Source organism: Mus musculus, chromosome 2, assembly GCF_000001635.26.
Source record: "Mus musculus strain C57BL/6J chromosome 2, GRCm38.p6 C57BL/6J".
In the NCBI taxonomy this organism is placed as follows: Eukaryota; Metazoa; Chordata; class Mammalia; order Rodentia; family Muridae; genus Mus; species Mus musculus.
The window spans coordinates 119,861,713-119,877,484 of record NC_000068.7 but is presented as its reverse complement, the minus strand read 5'-3'; the positions used below and the strand labels follow the sequence as shown (position 1 = coordinate 119,877,484).

Below are 15,772 nucleotides of genomic sequence, written 5' to 3'. Positions count from 1 at the left end.
GTCTCGAAAAACCAAAGTAAATAAATAAATAAACCAAAATAAGAAGAGGGGAGGGGAGGAAACAGCAAGAAGGAAGAAAGCAAAGGAGGAAGAAAGGAAGGAAGGAAAGAGAAGAGAAACTGGAGAGGAAGAGGAAGAACAGGAGGAAGAGGAAAAGGAGAGCAGCAGCAGCAGCATTATCTGGGATATGATCTCTGAACTCAGGAGTCTGAGGCAGAGACTGGAGTTCAAGGTTAGCCTAGGTTAAGTGTGATGTTAATTCATGCTTATAATCTCAGCAATCAGGAGCCACAGTTTTAATATTAAACTAGGTTAAAATGTGAAATCAATTTTAAATACTCCCCCATTTTATTTTAAAAATAAAACTAGTGACATGGCTTAGCGGGTAAAAGAACAAGGCAGACAACCTGAGTTCAATTCCTGAGACCCACATGGTAGAATGAGAAAATTAGCACACAAGTTGTGCTATATGTGCACCCACACACACAAATAAATAAATGTAATAAAAAAATTTTGAATAGGGCCATCAAGATAGTTCAGTGGGTAAAGGTCCTTCCCCCCTGGCCTGTCAGCCTGAGCTTGGGTCCCAAGACCCACATAGAAGGAAGAACCAACTCCTGAAAGTGTTCCTCTGACTTTCACATATGAACTGTTACATATGCACACACAAATATACACACACATACACACACTAAATGGATGAATGCATACACAATAAAAATAAGTGAAATAAAAATAAAAGAAAAATATTAGGTAAAGTGCTTGCTGCATGGCCAGAGAACCTGAATTCAATCCCCCAGAAATCATGTAAAAAAGCTGGGCACAGCAGCTCACATCTGTAACCCCAGTGCTGAGAGACAGACACAGAAGGATTCTCAGAGCTCACTGGCCATCCCTTCTAGACAAATCAATAAGATCAATGAGCTCCAGGTTCAGTAAGAGAGCATGTCTTTAAAAAAAAAAAAAAAAAGAGGGGCAATTGAAGAAAATATCCAATTTCAACCTCCAACTGCAACATAAACATGCCTACATACACACATAAACACATATACACACAATTAAAAGAACTAGGAGAATTCCAGGACAGCTAGACACACACAAAGAAACTCTGTCTCTAAAAACACAAATGTACATATGTCTACACACATACATAGATAATTTAAATATCTATACTAAACCCCAACTCTGTCTCATCAAAAAAAAAAAAACAAACAAACAAACAAACCAACAACAACAACTATCAGAGGACTGGAGAGATGATGGCTCAATAGTTAAGAGCACTGACTGGTTTGCCAAAAGTCCAGAGTTCAATTCCAAGCAACCACATGGTGGCTTACACAATCTGTAATGGAAACTGATGCCCTCTTCTGGTGTGTTTAAAGACAGTGACAACCTACTCATATGCATAAAATAAATAAATAAATCTTTTAAAAAAGAAAGAAAGAAAACTATCAGAGTCATCAAGAACTCTGAGAAACCATCAAGCAAGAGCTTAAGAAGACATAACTATAGCCTAGTATGATGGCATGTGCCTGAAATTCCAGTATTTAGAAGGCTAGGAAGATCAGGAGTTGAAGACAGGCTTCAGCTACCTAGCAAGTTTGAGATAAATTTAGATAGGTAAAAATAAAAATGGTAAACCACAGGAACGATAGTATAACTACAAAAAGTACTATGTTCTAGGTGCAAAGGCTTCAGTCCGTCTATTCTGGAGACCAAGGCAAAAGGATAGTAAATTCCAGGCCAATCTGGGCAACAAAGCAAAACTCTTTTCTCAAAATAAGTTGTTTTTGTTTTGTTTTTCTTTAATTTTTTTTAGATCTTTATTTATTTATACATATAAGTGCTCTATTTTCATGAAGAGAGCATCAGACAGAAGAGAGCATCAAATACCATTATAGACAGTTGTGAGCCACCATGTGGTTGCTGGGAATTGAACTCAGGACCTCTGGTGGAGCAGCCAGTGTTCTTAACCACTGGGCTATCTCTCCAGCCCCTCAAAGCAAGTTTTAAAGACATGATTTTTTTTTCCCCACCAATCTTTATGGTTCTGAGGAATTTTTTTAAGGGGGGGTTGTTTACATTTATTATCTATTGTGTGTTTCAATACATTGCATATATGTATATGCAATATAGTGTATATATTGTTTGTATATATGCTAATATATACATGTAGGTACATGCCACAATGCACATGTAAAGTCAGAGGACAATTAGAGAAAAGCTAGGTCTCTCCTTTTACCATGTGCCTTCCAGGGACTGAATTCAGACTGTCAGCTGTAGGGTAAATATCTTTACCCACTGAGACATCCTGCCTACCTTAAGAAAAACATTTGAGATCATTTGGTATCATCTATAGCTCAGTTTGGCCAAGACCAAGAAGCAATTCTGCTTCTGCTTTCCAAGTGCTGAGATTGCAGGAGAGTGCCGTCACACCTGCTGTCCACCCAGTCTTCTTCAAAGCAGTAATCTTGGGTTTTTTGAGACAAGACTCATTAAGCAGCCCATAGTAGCCTAAAATTCATCATTTACTGCTTTACCCTCCGAAATACTGGGATTACAAGTATACAGACCACTCGCTTGGCCCCAGAGTAATAATTTTCTAATTTTACCTTTTATATTCAAATAATTAATTCACCTGAACTTGATTCACCTGAATTTTAGTTTTTTTCCCCCAAATGATTAGCTAAATAGTCCAAAATGATTAAAGAACATTTCCCACAGGATATGAAATGTCACTTCTGTAAAACTAAACTATATTAATTTATATGTTTCTACATTCATTATTTTGTCCTGCCTACTTCAAGGTTAGTACTTAACTTTTGTTTGTTGTTTTGTTTTGTTTTGATACAGGATGGCAATGTGTGACCCAGTCTAACCTCTCTCCTTCTAGAATGCTTCTAGACTTAGACATTTTGACTATTACAGGGTTTTTTTGTATTTTCATTAATACAAGACACCCATGCTGTTTTCTTTTTCAAAATTGGCCCTAAAGGCAGGAGATGGTTCAGTGCTAAGAACATTTACTTGTCTTACAAAGGACCTGAGTTTACTTTCCTACACCCACATCAGACAGCTTACAACCACCTGGAACTCTGGCTCTACGAGTATCCAATGCCTCTGGCTTCTAGAGAACAGACAGTGAGAGACAGACAGACAGACACAATTTAAAATACAATTTTAAAATTCTCCTACTCTATAGCTACACTCTTCCAATGAATTTTGGAAGAATTGAGATGTGGGTCACCTAGTAGAATGCTTGCCTTAAAACGTAGGAAGCCCTGGGTTTCACCCCCAGTAATGAATAGATCAGATTTCAGTATTGTGGCACACAACTGTAATCCAGAAACAGAAGAGTGTAGCAGCAGGAGAATCAGAAATTCAAGGTCATCTTTGGCTCCATACTGAGTTAAAGATACTTATCTGGCTTACATGGGACCCTATCTACAAAAAGACAAGAAAATGAAAAGGTCCATGCACAGTACTTAGAGCATCATGTTATAAAAATGTTAGCTACTAGCATAATTATTCAAAAGTGACAACTATTGATTGCTCAATGAATGGCTTCCAAACTCTGTTCCCACAATAGATATGGCCACTGCGCATGGTGGTACATGCTTTTAATTCCAGCACTTGAACAAAATCTCTCTGAATTCGAAGCCAGCCTGGTCTACATAGTCTCCAAAAACAAAAAAGATGAAGTGGTTGAGGGAGGAAGGGCTTTAAGAGAAAAGGTGTCTGGTAATAAATATTAATAATTTGTTGAGTTTGATATGGAAACAAGGCCCTATCCTAAGACATTTTAAGCGAGCATTCTGTCACTGAGCTACACTTCCCCCACTACCACCTGTTATTTTGGTTAGCTGCATGTAACTGAGATCAAGGAATCGTGGACCTTAATAAGACGGTAAAAAACCAACCATCTCTACCTTTCTAAAATAGAAATAGAAAGATTACAAAACTGGCCAAAGGCAGGGACCCTGTATCTAGCCTCCCAGATTAGGATCATTCTACTGCACCGCGTGGTTTCTTGTGGATGCTTGCCTAGCTTCGAGAAGGGAGGGGTGGAAGTCGACCATCAGGCCTCTGCAAATTCGCTCGAAATCACAGGCTCGCGAGCCGCGGCACGTGACTCGCCACGCCCCGTGCCTCCCCCTACCCCGCGCCAGCAGCACGCGCTGCCAACCTCGTCATGTGACCTTCACGCGGCCCCAGCGTTGCCCCTGCTAGGCGACTGTTTCCAGCAGCCATTTTGCCGAGAACTTGCCCTCAGTGCTCGCGCGGGAGCCGAGCGCACGCAATGTCGCAGCCAGACTTTCCAGGCCGCACACGCGCTTCGAAAGACAGTGAGGGCCCGCCGGAGCCTCACGGAACACGTCGCACCCCGGGGCGCCAGGAGGATTGCGGGTGCGCCTCGGCCTGCGATAGGCTATGTCGCGCACGTGACGCCACGGCGCCCCCCCCCACACACACACACACCTTCGCCGTCCCCCTGCCCACGAAAATACCCACGACAGACTCTCAACGCCTCGCGCAGAGTACACGATACTGGGAGCGTGGGGACGAACGGAGCGCGTGGCAAACGAGGCGCCTGCGCGTACCTGCCGAGTGGACGGGAGTCGAGCCACACCGAGTGCGCCGCTCCGGGGTCCCGGGACCGTCGCGCTGCCGGACCACCCGCCTGGTCATTGGCCGCCAGGCCGAGTCACGTGCTGCTCGCAGGCCCGCCCATAGCCGCTAATCACCTGGCACGGTGCTCGAAGTGGCACCGAAAGTGGCTTGCACGCGCAAGGGGAGCGTGGTCACTAGACCTCCTTCTGCCCATTAAGGGGTGGCATCCGTAAAGGGGAACGGAGAAAGCAGGGTCCTAAAACTAAGGACGCTCACACCTACCGGCTTTACTTCGCCTGCCCCTCCAGGAGCCGTGAACCATCGCCCTTGGGCGCTCCCCGTTGCACGCCGGGATGCGTCTGGCGCCCCTCAGTGTGCTGCAGAGCATGCCGGGAAAGCCACCTCTCCCGTTTTCCTGGCTGTCACCTCTCCGGCTTTGCATTGGTGTCCCTCTGAAAGCCGGTCCCAGGACGAGACGGTTTGGGTAATTACCAGACTGTGACGGTACACCAGGCACTTTCAGTCCCTCCTCCCCTACTTGTTTGATCTCTGTGTTTTTAGGAAAACCGTTAAGCCTTCCTTCGTGAAGCGGTGCCTGTTGACTTTGAGAATATTGTAGAAGAATAGCAAGAATGTTTACCTACAAGAACCACCAGCCTTTCGTGGTCAATGGACTAGAACGATAACTTGAATACTGTTTACCACAATCTCTGCTTGAGAATGGTTGTAATTCTTAGAATTTATCTAGGAATAGCGAACATTTTGCAATATGCTTATTGTTGGAGAAAAAGAAGTAGAGTTGTTTGGTTTTGTGTTGCTGTTTTTTTGTTTTGTTTTAAGATAAACAGCATGTCCCTAGCAGAGGCCCTAGTTTGGTAAACCATATATAAGACATTGGAACTACAAAAAAAAAAAAAAAAATGCTAGCACTAAGAAAAGGTGGGCTTACATTACAACTAGTTGGTTTTGTAGGAATTACAAATTTACCACTGAGCCAAACCTACCTAGTGTTCTACCCACAATGAAGTCCCTGCATAGAATTATTCGAACCTTATCTGCTTTGAGATATACTTCCCAGCTTGATGATGTCAAAACTTTTATAAGTCTCAAAGGGCTGATCAGCTTGAAAAATATGACTATTCCTCCTCTGACTCTCATAAGCTCATATTTATAGACTAAAGGTTAGTTAAGTGTATGAAGAAAATTAAAGGCCAGAATGTAAAGAATAGGGCATACTCCTGGGTAAAAGGTACTTTATCTTTCTAATTAAATATTACAAAAATAATTTCTGACTAAGAAACCAAAGCATTAAATAAAAAGTACAATATGATATTTGTTAAACTTGAAGTTTATAAAAATTCCAGTTTTTTTTTTTTCTTGGTTTTTCGAGGCAGTGTTTCTCTGTGTAGCTGTATAGCCCTGGCTGTCCTGGAACTCACTATGTAGACCAGGCTGGCTTCAGACTCAGAAATTCGCCTGCCTCTGCCTCCCAAGTGATGGGAGGCACCCAGCTCCCAGTCTTCTTTATAGTTAATTTTAGCAACAACTCTTACAGAAAGCTTATATTAGCATCACTCAGTGTTCTGTGGAAATCAGAGAAAATATATTTTAATATATTCTCTAGGCAAATTGATGAACTGGGTTTAAGATCCACTGTCCAGTGCTAGAGATGTAGCTCATTTGGTAGAGTAATTGTCTAGCATGTACAAGCCTTAAGTTCAGTCCTCTGCACCCCAGATAAGCCATGTACAATGGCACACATCTGTAAGCCCAGCACTTAGGAAGAATCAGGAAGGTCAGAAATACTATATCATCCTTAGCTCCAGCCAGTTTGAGACCATGCAAGGATATGTGACACTTTATCTCAAAAATAGAACCTATGGACTGTAAAAGAGCCTTAAAATCTGAATGATGTGGCCTGGAGAGATGGCTCAGTGGTGGAGGGCACTGACTGCTCTTCCAGAGGACCCGGGGAATCCAAGTACCCACATGGCAACTTGCAACTGTATGTAACCCCAAGATCTGACACCTTCACACAGACATGGATGCAGGCAAAAACCAATGCATAAAAATGGAAATAAACTATTTTTAAAATTTTGATAGACTTCAACAGCTTGTGATTCCCTCCCTGGGATATGACTATGAAGATATTTTGGAACTTTTTAAATATCCAGTTCCTTTAGTAAAAAACTAGGGACACTCTTATCTATTATTTGGATTGTCATAATTATTTTGAGGAAAAGAATACCTCTCATAGTTCATAATTACAAAACATTCTAAAATGTCATAGTAATTATTAGTGAGGATTACATTTGAACTACAGTCCTGTTCTCTTCCAGTACAGAATATTCTTTGTTTTTAAGATTCTGTTCCTTTTGACCAGGCATGGTAGCACAGGCCTTTAATCCCAACATTCAAAGGAAGAGACAGGCAGATCGCTGAGAGTCTAAAGCCAGCATGGTCTACAGAGCAAGTTTCAGAACAGCCAAGGGCTGTTTCAGAGAAACCCTGTCACAAAAAAAAAAAAAAAAAAAAAAAAAAAACAGAAAAATAAAAGATTTGTTTGTTTTTATATGTATGAGTGTTTTACCTACATGCATGTATGTGTACCCATGAGTACCTAGTGCGCACAAAGAGGCCAAAAGGGGTATCAGACCTGGGACTGTTGTTACAGACAGTTGTGAGCTCTGTGAGTCCTGGAAACCAAACCTCTGCAAGAGGAACAAGTGCTGTAAACATATGAAAACGAGGCTGGCCTCAAACTACCTCCAGAGGGCTGCAGTTAAAGGTATACATACCCTTCCTAGCAGGTACAGTATTTTTTTTCTCAAGGTTTTTTTTTGAGGCAGGGTCTTTCCTTGTAGTTCTGGCTATCATAGAACTCACTATGTACTTCCTGTTGGCCCTGAACTCACAGAACTCTGCCTGCCTCTACCTCCCCCATACTAAGTATGTGGCACATCTAGCTTAGTACAACATACTCTTGAATTTTTTTCCACTTCCCTGTTGTTCCCTAGACAGTGCTAGAGGGACACTAACAGATGTTTTATTTGTTTGTTTGTTGTTTCCAAAACAGGGTTTCTTAATGTAGGCTGGGTTGTCCTGGAACTCCATTGTAGACTAGGCTGACCTTGAACTCAAAGATCTACCTACCTCTGCCTCCCAAGTGCTGGGTCTAAAAGAGTGCAGAACGCACCACCACACCTGGCTAAGAACATTAACAGATTCTTATACTTCCAATCGCTTGAAATTTCTTGGTGATACCACCCATCTGTTGGGAACTATACTGTTCCATTACTTCTTGCCTCCAAGGGTTCTTGCTGCTGCTGCTGCTGCTGCTTCTTCTTCTTCTTCTTCTTCTTCTTCTTCTTCTTCTTCTTCTTCTTCTTCTTCTTCTTCTTCGTCTTCGTCTTCGTCTTCGTCTTCGTCTTCGTCTTCGTCTTCGTCTTCGTCTTCGTCTTCGTCTTCGTCTTCGTCTTCGTCTTCCCCTCCCCCTCACTCTCCTTCTCCTTCTTCTCCTCTGCCTCCTCTTCCTTCTCCTCCTCCTCTTTCTTTCTCTCTTTTTTAATTAATTAATTAATGTTTATTTGTTTGTTTGTTTGAAACAGGATTTCACTATGTCACTCTGGATGTCCTAGAACTCATTAAGTGGACCAAGCAGGGCTCAAACTCACTTAGAGCCATCTGCCTCTGCCTCCCAGTGCTGAGATCAAAGCGTGTGCCACCATGCCCAACACAAGTACTAGTAGTTGGAAAAACTTACAAGTTTCTTTGTTGTTTGATGTTCTTTTTTTTTCGGGTGGGGGGGTTGGTTGGTTGTGTTTTGTGTTTGGGTTTTGAGATAGCGGCTGGCCTGGTACTAACTATATAACTCAGACTGACTCAAATTCATGGCAATTCTTCTACCTCAGCTTCCTAAATGCTGAAAGTAATTCTCATGCTATTCTCAAATAATGTACTTATCATAGCCTCAAAGAATATAGTATAATTGTTTCATCCCAGTGCCTTTGAAGTGGGCAGTGTCTATATGACCTTTTACCAATAAACTAGGAGTGAGAATTTTGTGAATTCTTCTGAGAAAAAGCTTTAACTACCAATACAGACAGAGTTCAACCATTCTGTCTTCCCTTCGGCCACAGCTATGAGCAACGTTTTACCTGGTGGTTATTCCATCAGCTTTGTCTCTTATGAGAATGGCACAAAGCAGATTACCCCAATCAGTCTGCAATGAGTATATAGTGTGAGCAATATATAACGTGGGATAAGCCTCTCAGATTTGCACATGTCTGTCACAGCACAGAACACACTAGGTGGCACAAAAGTGGGAGAGCTTGCTAGATTGCAAAAATCCAATCTGGTAAAGAAAAGTGCCAGTTGCCATTGTCCGTGTTGTGACACAACCTTAGAAGGAACCTTGGTTTGCTGGTGTTGGCACACTTGGAATCCCAGCTCTAGGGGAACTGAGGCAGGAATAACAAGGGTTTGAGGCCAGTCTTGGCTATGCATCAAGAAGTCTCAGGAAACTGAGGCTGGGGTAAGTAGTGATGTGATAGAGCATGTACCTAACATTCCTAAAAACCCCTGGTTTAACCCTTAGTACTGCTAAGGAAGGAGTGGCCAGGAGCCAGGGACAAAGATCTTCCATAGGCTGCTTATGTGTGAGACTGTGACCCACAGAACCACAAAGAGAGGGAGGAGAAGCAGGGGAGGATGGGGGAGGAGGAAGACGACAAGAGAGTAACAGAATCAAGAGACAACTGTCCGAGGCAATAAGAAGCCTAAAGAAGGAAAATTCATTCATTGGAACTTTGGATTGGGGTATTTTTTGTTTTGTTTTGTTTTGTTTTGGGGGGGGAAGGAAAGGGTTTATTTGGCTTACACTTCTACATCAGGGCGGGAACCTGGAGGCAGGACCTGGCGCAGGTTATTTTTATTATATGTATGTATGTATGTATGTATGTATGTATGTATGTATGTATGTGTCAGCATGTGTGCCATGGCAGGTATAAGGTCAGAGGGAGTCTTCAGGAATTGGTTCTCTCCTTCCATCCTTTGGGTCTAGAGGATCAAAGCCAGGCTTGGTAGCAGGCACTCACTGAACCATCTTGCTAGCCCCATTTTGTTTGTTTTGTTTTTTAAACCATCTCATTATTTAGTCCAGGCTGGCCTCCAATCCCAAGTGCTGAACTTGTGCCTCTGTATCTAGCCAGTCATTTCCTTTCTTTTCTTTTCTTTTCTTTTCTTTTCTTTTCTTTTATTTTATTTTATTTTTTCTTTTCTTTCCTTTTCTTTTCCTTTCCTTTCCTTTCCTTTCCTTTCTTTCCTTTCCTTTCCTTTCCTTTCCTTTCCTTTCCTTTCCTTTCCTTTCCTTTTCTTTTCTTTTCTTTTCTTTTCTTTTCTTTGTTTTTTTCTGAGACAGGGCTTCTCTGTATAGCTCTGGCTGTCCTGGAACTCACTCTGTAGACCAGGCTGGCCTCAAACTCAGAAATCCACCTGTCTCTGCCTCCAAAGTGCTGGGATTAAAGGCGTGTGCCACCACTGCTCAGCTTAGCGAGTCATTTCTATATTATGACCTTGTTTTATTTTCTTTCTTTTTTATGGACAACGAATAAAAGTTTATTATACAAAATCAAGGCCTCTGTTGTTGTTGTTGTGTATGTGTGCGTGTGCGTGTGTGTGTGTGTGTCTTCTGTTTGCATGTATGTATATGCACCATGTGTGTCTGGTGCATGTGGAGGTCAGAAGAGGACACCAGATCCCCTGGAACTAGAGTTATAGGTGGTTGTGAGCCATCATGTGAAAACTGACACAAAACCCCACTTACAGATGTTTGTGAAAGATGTTTATTTATAATTGCCAAAAACCAGAAACAAGTAAGGTCTCTCAATAGGAGGACAAATAAAGAATACTGCGTCTATACAAAGGAAATATCTACAGACAAAAGGAAATGAATTAACTGGCTGGAGATAAAGCTCATTGGTTAAAAATGCTTGCTGTTCTGGAGAGCCTGAGTTTAGTTCTCAGCACCACATCAGGCAGCTAACCACCACCTGTAATTCTGGCTCTAAGGAGTCTGAATACCCTCTTCTGGCCTCTGCAGAATTTGTAATCAAGTGCAGGAACACACATAACTATACATACATACATACATACATACATACATACATACATACATACATACATACATACATACAAATAAAGTCTTTATTTTTGAGAGAGAGAGAAATGAGTTACCAGCCAGGAATAGTGGCACACACCTTTCTTCCAAGAACTCCAGTTCTTGGGAAGCAGAGGTAGGTCATTCTATGAGTTTGAGGCTAGCCTGGTCTACACGGTGAATTCTAGGCCAACTGGGACTGGACAGGAAACCCTGTCTCAAACAATAGCAAAAGTAAACAAAATAAAATTTTCCTTTTAAAAGATTGATCTAAATAAATAGATAAATAAAAGATTGATCTAAGCCGGGCAGTGGTGGTGCATGCCTTTAATCCCAGCACTTGGGAGGCAGGGGCAGGCAAATTTCTGAGTTTGAAGCCAGCCTGGTCTACAGAGTGAGTTTCAGGACAGCCAGGGCTACACAGAAAAACCTTGTCTCGAAAAAATCAAAAATATTTAAAAAGAAAGAAAAGAGTTGCTGTAGTCATGGTGTCTCTTCCCAGCCATAAACCCCTAAGACACTCCACCTTGTAGGATAAAATGTAAATTTACTTTCTCCTCCCCCACCCCCCAGACAGGGTTTCTCTGTATCGCCCTGGCTGTCCTGGAACTCAATCTGTAGACCAGGCTGGCCTCCAACTCAGAAATCTGCCTGCCTCTGCCTAAGATGTGAATTTTCAACGGTTGCCCCAGCTGCCTGCATCTGTGCTCCATCATCAAAGACTCTGACACTCTGGAACTGTAGCTTAATTAAACTCTTCCTTTTTAAAGTTGCTTTGATCTTGGTGTTTGATGACAATATGAATGTAACTAAGACATCTAGTCAACATAATGAATTCCAAGTCAACCAGGGCTACATAATGAGATCCTGCCATTAAAGAAAAAAAAAAAAAAAAAAAGCGGGACAAGGTGGTTCGTGCCTTCAAAGGCAGAGGCAGGTGGATCTCTGAGTTTGTTGCCAGCCTGGTCCATAAAGCAAGTTCCAGGACAGAGAAACCCTGTCTTCAAAAAAACAAAACAAGTTTATTAAGTCCAACTTAGGAAACATTTCTTTTTTGTTTTTTCAAACAGATGTCACTGTAGACTGGCCTCAAGCTTGCTGTGTAGTCCAAGCTGGCCTTAGCTCAGACTAGCCTTACACTCCTAATCCTCTTGGTGAGAATTCCCTAATTGCTGGGAATTACAGGCACACATCGACATTCTTAGCTTTCCTCGTATTTTCATTTAAACTGTAGAATTGGCTTGTCAAAGTCTATGAAAAACTGCTAGTGCTATTATTGGAATTTCACTGAATTTATAGATAAAGTTATAAATAATAAATATCTCAATAAGATTGAAAGCTGGGCACAATATTACACACTAGTACTCCCAACATTTGGGATGTGAAGGATTGCTGTAAGTTTAAGGCTAGTGAGTTAAGGCTGGGCTATAGAATGAAACCTTATCTCAAAAATACATACATACATACATACATACATACATACATACATACATGCATACATACATACATACATACATACATACATACATACATACATACATACTACAAATAACAATGAATCTTCTGGCCCATTAATATGAATTCATAGCACATATATCTAGCAACGGATAAAAATTCAAAATATAATATATTTTTAAACCCTTTGTGAATAATAACAAATCAAGTCCCATTTTTTTTTATTTTAAAGGGACAATACATCTTGTGTAGTCTAGGTTGGCTTGAAATTCAATATGTAGCTAGGGATGACCTTGGACTCTTCACTCCCTTACTCCCATCTCCTGAGCCCTGGGATTCTGACCTCATCTCTGGTTGCCAGGGATCCAACCCAGGACTTCGTGTGCTAGGCAAGCATTCCACCAACTGAGCCACACTTCCAGCCCCAGTAGTTTTTACATAAGCAAAAAATCTGAACTGATTCCTCTTTTAAAAGTCATACAGATGGCTGGCGATCACATGGATGCATTCATAATGCTACTAATTGTCAGGGGAAAACAAAACCACAAGGAAATACCGCTTCACATCCTCCAGAATATCTAAAATTAAAAAGGACTGACAAGTGCTGACTAGGATTTGGGACAACTGAAACGCCCATGCTCTGCTTCTAAGAGGCTGGAATGTTCCATAAAAGAGTGGGTGATTTCTTATGACTCTTAGGTCTACAGACTCTGTTTGAATGGGCTATTGCCATCAGTAAGTCTACCTTGCTTTACTCCTGTTCCCTTTCTCATTCTCAGGGCTTCAGTCCCCATTCCAAGAGAAGGGACCATCACTAGGAGAGCCTGACCTCTGTTCTATCTCTAAATAGAAGTTGGGATACAACTCAACAGCAGGGTGTTCACCTAGCATGGGTGAATGGTAACACCCTAGGCTTGACCCATAGCACAGAAAACCAACAGAAAGAGGCTAAACTGTAGCTAGTCTTTGCTACTTTCTGAGTTCTTCCTTCTTCCACCCTTTTTATTCTAACCTTTCAAGCCCTAACACTAGGTAAAAAAGAAAAAGGATAGAGAGGAAAGAAAAGATATCCCTGAATGAAGCAGGAGTTGGAAAAGGGGCGACATTATTGTTAGACTACCTCCTGCTGGTTAGGGACATCTTGTTCCTACAGGCATGCTGTCTGCAGTTGAAGCAAGGGCAGCTTCTTGCCCAGTAGATAGATTGCCACATTTGGAGGAAGTTCCATGAGGAGGTTCTTTGATGTCCACCATCTTCTTTGAAGTAGTATGAGGTGCTACCAGGAGCTGACATATTTCTCTGTCAAAAAAGCCTTTATTAATAAAACCTTTTTAAAGATGTATCTATGTATTATTTATATAGCCTTCTGCCTGAATGTATGCCTGCTGGCCAGACGAGGACACCAGATCTCCTTATAGAATAGTTGTGAGCCACTGTGTGGTTACTGAGAATTGAGCTCAGGACCTCTGAAAGAACAGCCAGTGCTCTTAACCACTGAGCTGTCTCTCCAGCCCCCTTAATAAAATATTTTAAAATGCCATATTCTGTAGATCTCTAAGGTTTTTTAGAAACAAGCAATTCAGATAAACTATTGCTTGTTTCTAGCTATTTACTATTTATTCTATTTATCTTAGGAAACATATGCCTGTAATAAACTAAACTAGTATCTAACATGACCAATAAGTTTGATTTATTGACTATGGACTTACATTTCTTTTTTTAAAAAGAATTATTATTTATTTTACATATATGAGCACACTGTCACTGTCTGCCGCTGTCTTCAGACACACCAGAAGAGAGCACTGGATCCCATTACAGATGGCTGTGAGCCACCATGTGGTTGCTGGGAACTGAACTCAGGACCTCTGGAAGAGCAGTCAGTGCTCTTAACCCCTGAGCCACCTCTCTAACCCAAACTTGCATTTCTTAATTATCTTGAATAGTTTGTAATGGCAGCTTTCAAAAGGACCAGAACTTCATATTGCATTTTTAAATGCATTGCATAGGTACAATACCTTAAAAGAGGGTTGAAACATGTATAGAGTATGTAGTAACAAATTAAAATCTTAAGTCTGTTTCAATATACAAAGTTCATGCCAACTGTAAAATATTTGGCATATTGATGCTCTTTGGTCTAAAAGTAGATTCAATAATCTACACCTTTATCCTATTGTTCCTATATTCTCCCATTCTCTTCCCTTCTCCTCCATCCCTAACAATAGAGAAAAGAGGAAGCATAGAGGAAAGAAATAAATCCCTGAATCTCACCTTTTTTATTTTGTTTCCTCTCTGACCAAGACCATTAACAACTTAAGAGGGGTTGGTTAACCCCTCTTAAATGACAATGAAAATCCACCTCCCAATAAACAACCAAAAAGCACCCACCCCACTTTTTGAGACCAAGGCATCATTCTCTTTTGATTGGTTCCTGCTATTTGGAGGTGACCTTACCTTTTGGAAGCCCCTTAGGAAACTGGGATATTGGCCTGACTTAACAACACTAGCTGTGACATTTGTTGTCCAATCTCTGTGTGATGTGAAAGTGCGGGACTTAACTAAAGTCCTGACTGTAACAGTCTGAGAGGTTGGACCAGAGAGGGTTAACAGCTTTGAAGCTGTCCTGGAAGCAAGTTTTGAGGGAATAGCTATTGAGGTAGTATGAGGTTGGATCAAGTAGGATGGTGAAATAAATATATCTCAGTGTCTCAGCAGCTTTCTTAGCATCTTCAAGGGTGAATCTTGTCAGGACTGCATTAACTTTTTTGGTGTCTGGTTGTTTTGCTCTGAGAATCTATAAACTTGTAAAGGTAATGTATATTTTGCATTAACACATGCATGGAATGTGCAGTGTACACAGATCAAATAAAAATGATTCTCTGTTCTTTGTTTGAGTGGGTAAGGCATCTGCCTTTTTTTGTTTTGTAAGCTAGTTTTAACTATATAACCAACCTGTAATATAAATTTTCATACATGACATTTGAAAGGACGGCATAGAAATCCTAAAGATTCTGTAACCAACAAGATTTTTTGCCTGTGCTTAGCTGAAGTCCTGGTTATTCTCAGAGCTATTCCCATGCATTCATGCTACCTGTTTTCTTGTTCTTCTTGGCTTTTTCTTTCATGTACACAGCCAAGATTTTCAGGAGCTCTCACTAGTCAAACCAAATCTTTATTATTTTTGATGGAATCCATAGAATTTCTTCTCCTGTTGAAACAAAGACAAAACCTCATCCCCAACACATTTCCTGCCTTCAATTCTAAAGTTAACATGTATATAGACTGATTTAATTCAGCTGTCCTTTCTAAAATTCAGTGTATTTCAGCAGCTGTAATTTAAAGTCAATTAAGCATTATTTAATCTGTCTCTGGGAGATCACATATCCCTTTCTGTTCTATGAGCATTTTCTTTAAAGTCCTGTTAGCTCTTTCTCTCAAAATAGCTTGTCATGTAGGATTGTGAGAGATGCCAGTAATACGTTTTATGCCATAATGTCTTAAATATTCTTGCATTTTAGTGCATACATATATTGAAGCATCATCAGCTTCTAT

The 15,772-nt window shown here is 41.0% G+C and overlaps 1 protein-coding gene across 3 annotated transcripts in view; it reads right to left on the bottom strand.

Moving 5' to 3' along the window:
- The window catches only part of Mga (MAX gene associated), a 97,627-nt gene extending 92,645 nt beyond the window's left edge, over positions 1-4,982 (bottom strand). For 2 of the 3 annotated variants that reach the window (XM_006499689.3, XM_030251727.1), the window contains exon 1: positions 4,602-4,972. The gene's annotated coding sequence lies outside the window, so the exon portion shown is untranslated. Of the gene's footprint in view, positions 1-4,601 lie in introns of all 3 variants that reach the window. The other variant, XM_006499691.4, reaches the window with a different exon arrangement.
- Between the last annotated feature and the right edge of the window lie 10,790 nt (positions 4,983-15,772).